The 14,809-nt window shown below is 38.7% G+C and overlaps 1 long non-coding RNA gene across 1 annotated transcript in view; it reads right to left on the bottom strand.

The window, feature by feature from the left end:
- LOC146304480 (uncharacterized) overlaps window positions 1–13,317 on the bottom strand; it is a 31,277-nt gene extending 17,960 nt beyond the window's left edge. Inside the window, exon 1 of the long non-coding RNA XR_014769261.1 lies at window positions 13,183–13,317. This is a non-coding gene — a long non-coding RNA (uncharacterized LOC146304480). The remainder of the gene's footprint in view (window positions 1–13,182) is intronic.
- Window positions 13,318–14,809: the final 1,492 nt, after the last annotated feature.

Raw genomic sequence — 14,809 nt, 5'->3', positions numbered from 1 at the left:
TAGAAAAAACTGCCTTTTAACAAGCAGAAACCTCAAGCAGAACCAGGCTCTAGGGTTGGCCACTATCTGACTGTTGCAAAGTTCTGTATCACAACTAAAACAGGGAATTTTGTGAGATAAAGACCAATAACGCTGTCTTCAGACAACAACTGACATGCTAATCTTATGTTTTACACCATTAAGCGCAAGTAAACCTGCTAAAAATAGAAAAAATGGACTACTTTCCCAGTGCCAGTAGATAAGTTTGCCTTTCTGTTATTTTGTATTGTTTTATTTTGTCATCACAAACCTGCCAGAAAACAAGACTTTAAACTAATTATTCAACATAAATTAATTTAACTTACATTTTTAAGTTAAACCAGCTCAAATTTATTTACAGTGCAAATCAAAAGTTTTGTGTGCAAGCTGTTTAAAGTGAATTCTTAAGTAGAGTAAGTGAGTTGAAACTTAGTTGTAAATAATTCTGTTGAATTACCCGTTATTGGGTAATTGTATAATATATTCATACCATCACCAGGCAAAAATCAAAAGTACCAGCTTTTGACAATAGGTCTTTAACATGGTCCTCTTACTTCTCATTGTCACTGTTCCAACCAGAAGCAGAAGGAAAGAAATCCTCAAACCAAACTTCATTTTGATCGCCAACTCTTCCAGCTACTTCAGACAAACTGATGCTGTAGAACGTGCAGACGCAGCTCTTCTGTGCAGCTGTGGTCCTGAGTCCTGCCTTTTAAAGAACACATTGGGTGTGACCATATTACGGGGCCGTTTTAAAACGTGTATTGGGAAAAACAGGATCAGCAAACAAAACCAGATTAGATAAAACAACAAACAGTGACTGCAGAATACACCACCATGTATTATAGAGGGATTAATGCATGCATGTATTGACTGGTTTTATATTGTGGAGAGAAATAACTGGATCATTGTTTGTTTGGTCAGTATATTCATGCACTATAGTCTAAACTCAAACCCAGACAATAAGAAAAATAAAGATGTTATAGGTGTTTTAGATTGAACACAGTCATGTGTAACGTGTGTGTGTGCCATGTGGTGACAAAATTGAGTCTTTACAAATTATTGTATGGTGTCAAATGAAGTGTTTCATTTTGCAAAGGCTCTGAGGTGTTCTACTACTTGTGTGTGGGGTTGTGTGAATTGTCTGTAGTGTTCTGACAAAATGAGCCCCGTTTTCAAAATCATGCTGAAGCAGACTGTAATGAAATTGTCCATTTGATCTGCCTGTAATGTCTCTGTGCTCCACCAGGGGGAGTTTTCTGGCACACCAGAAACCAAATATGATATACAACTTTACACAGATGAATCTTTAGACAAGTTTACCACTTATGATCATCTTTATTGATTCACCAAAAGTGAAGTATGTTTACACAGAGTTTCCTTCACCTTGTGTATCATAACTTGAACATTTGAAGCACAGTAGATTCATATACTGAAAGGAAAAGTTATAAAGTTTTACAAGTGTTTAGTGATCCGGAAAAGAGGTTCAGGCATATTTAGGAAGGTGTCATGGTCCAAGCTGTCCTCTTCAAGACTGAAAAAAAAAAAAAGCAAGGATCAGTCAGTAAGACTTTGTGTGTGGCATCTGTTAAAGCCACGGGAAATGTTTCAGGTCATGAAAATGTGAAAAAATGTTATTCTCACAAAGGACAAGGTGTATCTCCACACTCGAGCATATAGAAATTTAATTAAAGCGAGAAGAACGTTGGTCACAATTAGCCTTCAGTAGCTTCACAGCCTCCTCCAGCTTTTGGATCACATCATTGTTGCAATCTGAGGAAAAGTTCACAGTCAGAAGAAAGAGACCACATTTCTGTCAAAGTACAACAGGTCATTTCATTTCAAATTAGAAACATCTTTAAAATGGTAGAATATTTCAGGAAATTAATGACCATGTTTAATAAAAGGAGAGGGAGGTAACTGAAGTAACTGACCCCTTTAAGTCCCACCCCTTTTTGGAACTTTTCCTTTCCCGCTTCCTGTAGGCTTACTTAGATACACTGTGTGCTAGACTCATCTATGTTGAAAAGAAACCCAGTTTGAAAAGATGATAAAAAGATGTTGCTGGCTGTGAAATCCACTTTAGTTACATTTTAAGTTAATTAATCTTCACAAAATGCTAGCTAGCCAGCTAATCTACAGCAATTATTTGCTGGCGAGTTACATCCAATAGTTAATGCAAAACACTAGGTATCTAGTTAGCTAATCTAAATCATTTGTTTGATAAGTAGTCAGCCACAGTTTTGCTAATATTAGCTAACTTAACGTGAATATATGTTGCTTTTACAGGACCATCTTCAAAATCTAGTTTTACTTACGTACGTTTTTCTTTTTTTTTTCACTTTTTAAACTTACTTTTCAAAATAGATGTCTCTGATTGGCTAGAATTCATTACCTTCATTGGTTTGTGTCATTTGGGTTGGGTAGGTAACCTCACAAGGAGTAAGATTTGGTAGGGTTTGGGTGAGAATATCAGGGTATATTAGGCCAATCAGAGGCAGAGTCGGGCTGGTCCTACCTTTGCAATTCAGGGAAACAAATATGACATACAGGAAATGAGAGAGGAGGACGATGACTGAGGTTCCATCAGGTAACCATATATGTAGATGCCACCATTTTGGTCAGGTTAAGCCTGACTTTTGAATAATTAGAAATTAGAGACTCATGTTAATGAGTTCTAAATGGTTCTAAAAATACTAGAACTTTAAAGTTCAATATCATCTGCAAAAAGCAGAGATGAAATCCTGTGGTCCCCGAACCGGAATCCCTCTGGCCCCTGGCTGCGCCTAGAAATTCTGTCCATACAAACCTTAAACCAAGACCTTAAAAAAACAGATTATGCAAATAATAATGTAAGATATTTTCTCACTTGGAGAAAAAAAAATGACGTGTTGAGTGTCCAGCAGCTCTACACCTGTGTTTATATTCTTCAGTATATGGCTGATCAAATGCCTCTAATCTTTAAAGATTATATGGTTGCCACGGTAACCGACCTCCAAATCAGTACTCAAATGCTGCAAAGGAAGGAGACGTTGCAAATAGAGGCAAAAAAAAATCAAACTCCTCTCAAAACAAGCTCACGTAAAAAGCAGATGAACATGTGATACAGTCACACAGAACTGTATTCACACATGGGAGAATTTCTGCTCCAAAGACAGCCCGACTTCAGAGGCCCTCGAGGGCCATATGGTAAAAATCTGTTGTCATGTGGCAGAATAACAAACTGTGTGAACAGACACACTGAGCTCATGTTTGGGGGATATTCTGAAGTGCAGTAAAGCTCCCACAACTTTCATCTGGTATTTAGAATAAGCAGAGAATCAAAGGTCTTTAAACAAATGTTTTTAACTAATGTAATGCTGGATGTGCTTGTTATATCAGCTGAATGAACGCACCAGAACCATTTTAGACATTGTACAAATCCTGATTGTAAAAGCATAATGCATCACTGCTCTGATTGGCTGATGGTCAAGTGTTTCTTAAACCAGTTATTCCCTGCTTTCATTACATTACAAATAAACTACTTCTGCTTTTATTCTGAAGGTCAAGTTAAAAAAAAAGAACATTTTGGATTTAATCTGTTTATCTGTTTAATTGTGAATATTAAATGATGCAGACTGCAAAGCCCTCGCCTCACCCTCTCCTTCCAAGCAAATCCACACTTTGTACACAAGTACAGCTGAAACAAAGGATGCTTCAGTTTTTATTGTGTGTTCACACTGCCTTCACTGTCTTCAGTCATGTGACTCAGTTTTGTTTCTATGGGGAATCTGTATGTGGTTTACAGTGGTAAGACAAATACCACACACCACACCATCATCATCCTGAGCTCCGACTCCTTCTGCTCTCTGCACACTTCGCTCTTTAACAAATCTCCTTACTGGCAAACTATTTTCACTTCTCTTGAGGCAACATTAATAAATGATCAAAAAGTGGCATGTGACCAACAGTAGATGCATAAACAGTCAGATCAGAATTTGTCATCGTTGCCATGGCATTCAATAAATGTTGTGCCATCCTCTAGAGACTGTCAGTTTGGCTGAGTCAGCGGTAGTGAAGGACAACAAGACACAACAAAGCAGAGGAGGAGATCTAGGAAGATACCAACATTAAAAACAAATTAAAGTCTTGTTGCTCCACAGTGTCATCAAGGAGAAACCTCTGAAACACCCATGAGGTCATTTAAAAATCTCCTGCTTTTGTTTTGTTTTACTCATTTTTTCTCCAAAGTTGGAGGGAGGGGTGACAGACGAAATTTTCCTCTGGTGTTTCACTTCCTGTCTCTAAAGTACATTAATTTGTTGTATACAGACGGCCAAAACAGTGCAGAGCTTCAACAGCACAGTGACCGGGGTGTCATTTTGGGATGCTGCAATAAATCAGACGATGTATATTTAAGGCCTGCAGTGTGAATGCAGTCAAGCAGCTGGCAAAACAAGAATAAAAAGAGCAGAGATGGAACTGAAAACAAAATGGAGCAACGTTGAGGGTGGGACTGACTGACCTCCTCCCCCTGAGCGACCTCCATCAGGCTTGTAGTGCCCACCACCAATATCAAACAAGTCCGAGTCACCTAAACTTCCACCACCTTTAAGAAAATAACAACAAAAACAATCAGTCCATCATCACAGGCCTTGTCCTTTAATGTCCATGTACAATGTAAATGAAGAAGTCAAAAGCTGAAATATAAAAAACTTACCTCCTCCACTTGGTGGTGGATTGACAGCAGATTTGTCAGGGTTACTGGGGGGATCTAGATTTAGGGGACAAAGATATCATCAGAAAGCTTACAGACAGACTAAACACAGCAGTACTAATAGTTGTGGGTGCAGTGTACCTCAAGCAATCAGTCATCAATTAGTTAGTGAAAAGAATTCTCCATCCACATGGGATATATTTAAAAGCTGCACAGACCACCACCATCTACAACGCTGCCTCTGCTTTTGATTGATACATTACAACCTCCAGCAGCATTGACATGTTTGTTGTCAGAACCTTTTGACTTTTCTTCTTGTCCACTGAGGCAACTTTTGAATCCACAGTGGCTGTATCACTTAACATCTACGCCAAGGATGCATGGAAGTATGTGGGCAGTGACAGTTGCATTGTTTGAAACGTTTCCACTTCCAAATGGGGCATAAGTTAGAAATAAGCCTCAGACTGTTAACACAATCTTTACAGAAGACCCAGGAACACAAAAGGCAGACAATGAAAAAATGAAAGGGGAAAAAATGGAAATTTAGGACTAAATGGAAGCAAGAGTTTGAGTAGCTAGAATTTGACATGTCTAAGGATATAATGTACTGCAGTGTGTGCTGCCAGTTTCCTCCACTATCCAAGAAGTCTTGCTTGTTTTTCATCAGAAACAATGCCCTCAGGAAAAACCATTTCCATACCATTTCACAGACCCTGCCCTGGGTCTGTGAAATGGTATGTAGACCTATGGACGCTGCCCTGCATACTTACTAAGCTATAACTGGACAAACACGGCTTAGAGGAGTTATTTGGCAAGCTGTCAACTGACATCAGGAAAAAATAAGTATGATTTGAAGTAATAAAAACATGAAATCAGACACTGAAACTTCATACCTGGACCAAGAACATCTAACAAATCAAGTCCAGAGTCATCTGTAATACACAAACACATACTTGTTAGTGGCATACATTCATTGTTGGTTTGCACATGGGATTTATTGATTTATTATTATTATTTATTGATTGATTGAAAATTAAGCTCATAAGTTACTTTCAATACTTTGGTTTATGATCTAACTGTCATGGTTTTGGATTTTGTTGGTTATTTCCTGTTTTATTTTGGTAGTTTCTGGTCCTTCCTCATCTGTTATGGTTCAACTGGTGGAGGACCCAAATGCAGACAACTGAGAGAGCAGAGCAGTTCCAAGGAATTTAATGAATAACAAAAGACCAGCAAAGGCTTACAAATAATGCAGGAGAGTCCAGAGTCCAGGCAGGGGGATAAAACCAAAAATCCATCCAAGGGAGAACCAAAAACACAAGGAAACCGAATGCCACAAAGTTTGTTGATTCATTCATGTAACCAGAGCCAGATAACCACAAGAAGCTTTGTTGGCCTGACAGCATGTGGGCCATGGTGTTACGCTGGCTGACACTACACAAGTAACAGTCTGACTGGTGCAGTCTGTATGGTGTGTTGTGGGGTTGTTGTAGACCACAGTTACTGGGTTTACGTACTACTTATATGCTGGTACTTCTTGTGAAAGTACAGTAACACCTGAAAGTTTTTACAGGCCAGAAACATGTTGAAACAAATCAGGGATGACATGTTCAGATATTTCTGGTTACACTATCACTGTGTTTCTCTAATCTCTAGACTGTGTAATGTTTTGACCACAGCTTCCTTTTAGGGTTATGCAGAAAGGACACTCAGGGATCAGCGCTTTCAAGAAATGAAATTTTGTTAGAGCTAAAATAAATCTTATCAGGCAACAGGACACAAGCCATGGGTTAAGCATGAGTATAACTTCCAAATGTTTTTTTTTTTTTTTTTAAATACTATCCCCGAATAGGCTTGACTTGTCTGTTTGTTTGTTTGTTTGTTTGTTTGTTTTTAATAATTCTTCTAATATTATTTTATAACAGGTAAAAGCATACAAACCCGTATCAGGTTTTGGCTTCTCTGGGACCTTTGCTTTTGGAGGGGTCGGTTCTAAGGAACAAAGAGAATTGAGCAGAGTTACTATCTGACAACAAGTTAACATTTCTACATAACGTCCCCTTGAGCCTTAATGTTCCTCATTAATTTCTCCTCAAAGGTTCCAGACGTGAATCTGGAGAACTCTCATTCCCAGGTTACCTACATTTTGGGTTGGTGGCTCAGTCAATTCAAAGTTTTGGTTTTGTCTCGGTGTAGGTATTTGACTAAGTCTGAACCACCACCTCAATGCATTAGTATTTGACTTGGCATTGGTATTTGATTTATACCATTCCACTAACCAAAAACAATAGTATTTGACTCATTGCATAGCATTGGCATGTAACCCAGTCCAACCCATTAACTTAAAGTATTGGTATTTGACTCGGTCCAAATCACCAACACAAATCTTTGGCATTTGATTCTGTACAAGACTCAGTCAGCCCCAACAAAGCAAAGTATTGGAATATAACTCTAAGTTGGCATTTGACTCTGCTTTGAAACTTGACTTTGTCCAAATCACCAACCCAAAGAATTGTTATTTGACTCACTGTTTATATTTGACTCTGTCCTAGCCATCAAAGTGCTATTTCACTGAGGGGATTTCACTTGGTACAAGCCATCTACCCAAAACACTGGTATTTGACTAAATGTTGCTATTTAACCCAGTGCAACCAACCATTGCAAACCATTGGTACTTTACTCTGCATTGGTATTTGATTCATACCAAGCGACCAAACAAAAGCACTGGTGTTTGACTCAGCATAGATATCTAACTTAGTCTGAGGTCGCAACTTAAAGCATTGGTATTTGACTCTGCGTTGGGATTTCATTCAGTCCAAATCACCAAACCAACTGCTTGACTAAGTCAGCGCCACCAAGTCAAAGTGTTGGTATTTGACTCTGAGCTGGTGTCTCTGCATTGGTACTTGATTCACTGTCTGAGTCACCAACCCAAAACATTGGTATTTGACTCTGAGGTATAAATCCAATTGACCCTGGGATCTCATTCAGTCATCAACCCAAAACACTTGTGTTTGACTCATTTCAAGCCATCAAGCAAACATGTTGATATTTCACTCAGCAATGGTATTTGACTTGGTCCAAGCTACCAATCCAAAACAATGATATCTGACTCAATCCACGCTACCAACCCAAAGCACCGGTGTTCAACTCAGTCCAAGCCATCAAGCCAAAGCGTTGGTATTTGACTCAGTCCAAACCACAAACCCAAAACACTAGTGTTCGACTCAGTCCAAGCCAATGCTTTGCAGATTGACCAAGTAACGGTATCTGACTTGGACAAAGCCATCAGCCCAAAGCCTTGGTACTTGATCCAGTGTTGGTATTGGATTTGGCATTGGTATTTGATTTGGTCTGATCTGTCAACCAAAAGCCTTGGTATCTGACTCAGCCACCAACCTGAAGTGTATTTGACTAATGAGTGTTGGTATTTGAGTTGCTGATCTAGGAATGAGAGTCAACATACACTATCTCCAGATCGCAGTACCTTCAAATAATTTGACCAAAAGATAAATTTAAGGTCTGATTACTAGTTCTTTTCTCACTGTCTTCTTCATCAAATAGAGAGTTTGCTACGTTATGATGGAGATAGATCAATATAACAAGTTGGAGCATTGAATGAAGTTCCATACTTAGGTCATAATGTTACAACAGCTGAGCTATCTCCATCTGAGCAAAATCCACCCATTGAGGAGGATCATGAGAGTTAAATGAAAGCTCAGGAAAAAAGCTAATAAGTGATTTTGTTCTTCAAATTCTTCATTGAAGCTTACAGTTGTTAGCTTATATTGAACAAGTTAATTAACAATAAACTTCTGACTTTTTGGGTTTCAAGCAGGAGGTGTCCGAAAAGTTACCACAGGGATAACTGGCTTGTGGCGGCCAAGCGTTCATAGGTCTGATAGTGAGTAATACATAGATTATAAATAGACAAATAGAATTCAGACACTAATGAATCATCATCATTCTGCCCCATCACTCGGTTAGAGTTAGGGTTTAGAGTTAGGGAGGGTCACTCACCGACGTCATCCAAAAAATCTCCCAGATCGAGGTCTGTAAGACATAAGGAACACCATCAACATGATAGCAACAACCAGCAGCCATGCTCTGTAGTTTTCTGTGTTTTCCCCTTGCAGTGGAAACACGTGTTCTGTGTTTGGGTGTTGCAGTGAGTCGTACGGTATTTTTGCTGGTTCCTATGGCAGCGCTTACTGACACACTGAGCAGCGTTGAAGCATGAGTCATTACTGAAACTATTGAATTGTTCTGCTCAACTCTTTTTTGCCCAGGAGGCCGAAAACACACAGCAGATGGCTCACGTTACACTGGCCAATATTGTGAAATACAAACACACCCATAAAAGCCTTACTTCAGGGAAAGGGTAATCTTCTATGTACATTGTTGAACATGGATATTATTAACTGTTTTTACAGTGAAATTATTCATTTCAGTCTTGAAGTGCTTTTACATATCATTTAACTAAAAAGATAGAAAATTAGAATAATTTCTAAAACTGAAAAGCATTCAAATCACATGACATATAACACCAGAGAGAAAATGAACAATATCCCTACCATACTAATGCATACATGCTATTCTGATATTAGTTTATGAAACATGCAATAACTGATTTTTTTCACCTGTTCACACCTGCTATTAACATGTTTCCTGAGTGATCCGATCACAAATGAACAGTTTGAAGTACAGGTGTGACCGCACCCAAGAACCTTTTAGATCCGATCATCCGGACCACATTTAGAGGTGGTCTGGGCCACATGAACACGCTGGCAGATTTGCACCAACAAAGATTAATGTTTAAGCCTGATTAAATCGTGGTTTAACTTTAAATTATGTTGCATAAACTTTAAAACTAACTTAAAAAGAAGAAAGATTCCATTTAAAAATCTCGTCTAACCTCACTTTAGTACTTCCTCTACACCTACATTAAAAATTTATTTCACCAAAACTCCAAAATAATTAACATAGCTGCCTTTTTGAGATGGACTGAGCAAAACAATCACATTCCTCAAAAAAAGTCAAGGGACAGTTTTATGACGCATCTCATCTTATTTTCATTTCAGTTAATCCAATACAACAGCCTGCCAGTTACTGCCAGGCGTCTCGTTTTTCTTCTTGTTTCCTTTCTTTTAATTTTCTTCTATTATTTGGCCATATTGCTCTATTAATTCAGACAACAAGAAGAAATTATAACTTCTCTACCAAGCCATCATGAGTAAACTAACTAGGCTAACTAATTTTTAGGCAGCTAGCAAACAATGTAACATTTTATTAACTCTGTGGCTAGCTAGGAAATGATGCAACATTTTGTTACATTTTTAGGCAACTAGGAAAAAAAAAAGCTAATTTTGTTGACTTATTAGTTAACTTGCAAACAACAGTCATCATTTTGTTAACCTTTTAGCTAGCTAGCAAACAATGTTATATTTTGTTAACTTTTTAGTTAGTTAGAAAACAATGTAACACTCCGTTGACTTTAGTTTGCTTGATAACATGGCAAAGTTTTGTTTAGTTATTTATATGTAACCAGTGGAGTCTAGTGTTGTCTGCATTGTGTTGATATGAACAGACCCAAACTGCAGATATGTTTGGAGGCGGTCTCCGTTTATTTTTGACAGCTAATAGTAAGAAGTAAAAACAAAATCCTTCAGAGGTGTTGGAACGGATGAGCTCCCAGTACTTGTCATCAGATTTCATCCTCTGTATCATGGGCCTGATAACATTGCTTCCAATGATGAGTTCGTCACTCTGCCCTGGATCAAGGACAGTCGGAACAATAAACTTGGATCCATAAATCTCAATGTCAAGGTCATAGATACATTTGGGTTCTGTTGTAAGGCCACCGCAGCCAACTAGGACCACCTTATCGGGCACAGGCTGAGGACTCGGGAGAAGACCAGCGGCCCTAAACTTGGACTCTGCCTCCACACTGAGCGTGCACGACATGCTAGCTTTGCCTATTAGCCTTGACAGATCATACATTTCAGAATGAGTGTCACATTTAACCCTATTCAAGTAACATTTCATCACGTCTTCCCATTCATGAACTGAGAATGTATCAGCATGGTCACACCTGAAGTAAGGTGGAGGTTTGCTGTCAGACTGCACAACGACCTTCATCTGTGACAAACTAGCATTGCTGGATGACTGATTGGTAGGAGATTGAGGTTGGACCGTACTGGACTGGTGCATCGTGCTGAGGTTGGCTGATATGTTTTCCCCAATCTGTTTGGCCAGATCAGTAATCATGTCTCCAAGAGCTTCAACAGAGATGACTTGTGTAGGCTTAGGGGTTGATTGGGTAAATGGCATAGAACTAGCAGAGGGGGCCAATGGTGGGTCAACAACTGACTGATCAACTGCTGGCCCCTCCCCACCCCAAAGGTGATATCACATCCACGACCAGCCATAGTATGGACTGCAAACGTGTCTCCCCCTGACATTACAAATACTGAGCAATATTAGCAGAGAGAAAACAAATTCCTCGAACCTGACCACACTGTGAACACTTGTGTACAATTCAATAGTGTGAACTTAGCATGACGTAGTATTTACAAAGTGCATAAAAACCCCAAATGGCAACTAAAATTAAGTGTGCAACGAAGATGAAAGGGAAAATGTTGCAATACTGGCTTGAAATAAAGGAATACTCGATTAATAAAGATAAAAAGTCCATCAACACATATTCAGTTGGAATATCATGCCCTCTCAGACATATACAGTGTCTTTTAATATTTTTTAAATGTCCCCTTTAAATTACCAAAGTGTCCCCTTTAATCAGATATTGACCAATAAAATAAGACAAAATGAGTCCTTTTTTTTTTTCAAAAAAAGTAAATCAACCTTTCCTCATTTCAATCATTAAGTCATCTCTCTCTCATACAGCTTTTTTGTTTGTTTTTTTTGTTTTTTTGTTTTTTTTTAATGACCAAAGCGTCCCCTTAATGCACCACACAATACTTCTTCAGACTACTCTTCTTAGCTATATTAGCTATATTACAGCCAATAATTAACTTCCTCTTACCCTTATTGAACATGAACAATATTATTTATGTTCATTATTTGTTCATTATTACCTTAAAATATTGAATGGAGGAATGGAGGCTTTTTTTTTTTAGTTCTTTTGTCCATTGGAACACTGGTCACCATTCACTTCCACTGTCTGGGAGATTGTACAACACTGTTTTCCTGTGAAACTCCAGCAGTGTTTTGTGAACTAACAAAATAACCCCCAACTTCAATCAGCATAAGGGTGAGTAGATGATGACTGAATTTTCATTTTAGACTATCCCTTTAATTTGTGATTTGAATTTTGCTTTAATGTGTCGACACATCAGTGTTTTTATTTTGGGTCTTATCCTGAGAATAAGTCTATATGTATAATTTAATATAACCCAACTCATCCAACAAAAAAGAACCACACAGCCTGCATCTACTCTGCCCACAGCAGCCCTCTGAATAAAGAAACCAAGTACATTTACTCAAGTACTGTACAGATTTGTGCCCAAAAAAAGAGAGCATTATTTATTTTTCTTTTTTCAGATAATCAATAAATATCACAATAGTGTTGTTGAAGTTAAATTTTGAAATTTATGTATTCCCTAAAAAACTGCTTCCTCTGGGCATAAGACTCAAAAATCCAGGGTCAATAAGACCAAATATAAAATACTATGTATTGTTTTACATTTTACTGCAACAATTGTGATAATCTAATGCTATAAGTTATTATAAAGAGACAAAGACAGAGCACATTTTGCCTGATTTTTAGAGGAGCAACAATTACTTAGGAAATCGTTGATTAAATTAATCAGCAACTTTTTAGGTAACATGTTTTTTTTTAAACCATTTTCATTTGTTATTGTTGTTGTCATTAATCAAAAAAAGTGATTTATCAATTCTTTGCAGCCTGAAAGATTTTGAATGCAGGACATTTACTTGATAGAGCATTTTTTCAGCACAGTGTTGCTACTTTTACTGAAGTAAAAAACCTTAATAGTTCTTCCACTGCTGCCTGTGTGTAAGATAAAGCTCTGAACTAAAAACTTTTATTTCAACATGAAATCAAAGGACTTTTCAGTCTGACTGAGTTTATATATTAGATTACAACTCCATGATGTCCTCTAATCACATCTGTCCTGTTCACACCGTGTCCTGGTGGATCCTCAGTGGACACAGAGCTGGACTCTGAGCACATGATGGAAAATCATGACTAATAAGAGCTCAGAGCTGCTGATTTATAGCAACAAAAGTTAAAGTCTCAGGCTCATACAGATGTCTTTGGTTAGATAACAGCTCTCCTGTGGCCGCCAGACAAACTTTGGAGACTTGAAAATTTAACTTAGCCTTAAGACTTTCCTTAAAAGGCAATGCCAGCATAAAACATACCATGACCCTAATGTAATCATTACATAACCTATAATTACTGATTATAATTCCCAAAACAAGCTTACCTTGTGTTAATGTTCCAGAAACAAGGAAAACAAGTAAAACTATCCTCAGACAGAACTTCATGTTGACTCCGACTTTTCTTTTTCCCGTTCTTGTAACTTTTTGTCCCCTTTTAAACTGTGTAAACTGTCCCAGTGTCTGTCTCCGTGTTCAGTTTGCCAGACGAGTATTTGTGGACACTGCTTTCGTGAGCAGACTGCACAGCAAACCCCGCCTGCTGGTGATGACCTGTTACAACTTATTATGAGTCACCGTGCCTGAAGGAGTGACATTTCACTAGACCGTAAACAACTGTTCGGAAAGCCCATTAATCCCAGAATAGTTTTTTTTTTTTTTTTTTTTAATATATACATTGTTTGCCAGTTAGCCATTTTCCCTCCCTAGTGTCATGTGACTCTTAGTGTTACAAGGTCTCAGGTGTGAATGGGGAGCAGGTGTGTTAAATTTGGTGTCATCGCTCTCACACTCTTTCATACTGGTCACTGGAAGTTCAACATGGTACCTCACGGCAAAGAACTGAAAAAAAAATGTGAAAAAAAGAATTGTTGCTCTATATAAAGATGGCCTAGGCTATAAGACCATACCCCACACACTGCATCATATTTGTCTGCATGGCTGTCGTACCAGAAGGAAGCCTCTTCTAAAGACGATGCACATGAAAGCCCGCAAACAGTTTGCTAAAAACAAGCAGACTAAGGTCATGGATTATTGGAACCATGTCCTGTGGTCTGATGAGACCAAGATAAACTTATGTGGTTCAGATGGTGTCAAGCATGTATGGCGGCAACCAGGTGAGGAGTACAAAGACAAGTGTGTCTTGCCTATAGTCAAGCATGGTGGTGGGAGTGTGATGGTCTGGGGCTGCATGAGTGCTGCCGGCACTGGGGAGCTACAGTTCATTGAGGGAACCATGAATGCCAACATGTACTGTGACATACTGAAACAGAGCATGACCCCCCCCCTTCGGAAACTGGGCCGCAGGCCAGTATTCCAACATGATAACGACCCCAAACACACCTCCAAGACGACCACTGCCTTGCTAAAGAAGCTGAGGGTAAAGGTGATGGACTGGCCAAGCATGTCTCCAGACCTAAACCCTATTGAGCATCTGTGGGGCATCTTCAAACTGAAGGTGGAGGAGCGCAAGGTCTCTAACATCCACCAGGTCAGTGATGTCATCATGGAGGAGTGGAAGAGGATTCCAGTAACAACCTGTGAAGCTCTGGTGAACTCCACGCCCAAGAGGGTTAAGGCAGTGCTGGAAAATAATGGTGGCCACACAAAATATTGACACTTTGGGTCCAATTTGGACATTTTCACCTAGGGGTGTACTCACTTTTGTTGCCAGTGGTTTAGACATTAATGGCTGTGAGTTGAGTTATTTTGAGGGGACAGTAAATTTACACTGTTATACAAGTTGTACACTGACTACTTTACATTGTATCAAAGTGTCATTTCTTCAGTGTGGTCCCATGAAAAGATATAATTAAATATTTGCAGAAATGTGAGGGGTGTACTCACTTTTGTGAGATACTGTATGTCCCTTCTCCAACACACCTGATTCAAATGACCTTGAGTCTCACAGTGTGTATTTGAATCAGGTGTGTGTGTGAGTGCAAGGTGAGAAAC

This window comes from Lutjanus erythropterus, chromosome 24 (genome assembly GCF_056507025.1).
Source record: "Lutjanus erythropterus isolate fLutEry1 chromosome 24, fLutEry1.hap2, whole genome shotgun sequence".
NCBI classification, from domain to species: Eukaryota; Metazoa; Chordata; class Actinopteri; order Lutjaniformes; family Lutjanidae; genus Lutjanus; species Lutjanus erythropterus.
Note: the sequence above shows the minus strand (reverse complement) of the source record. Positions and strands in the feature narration are given on the sequence as shown.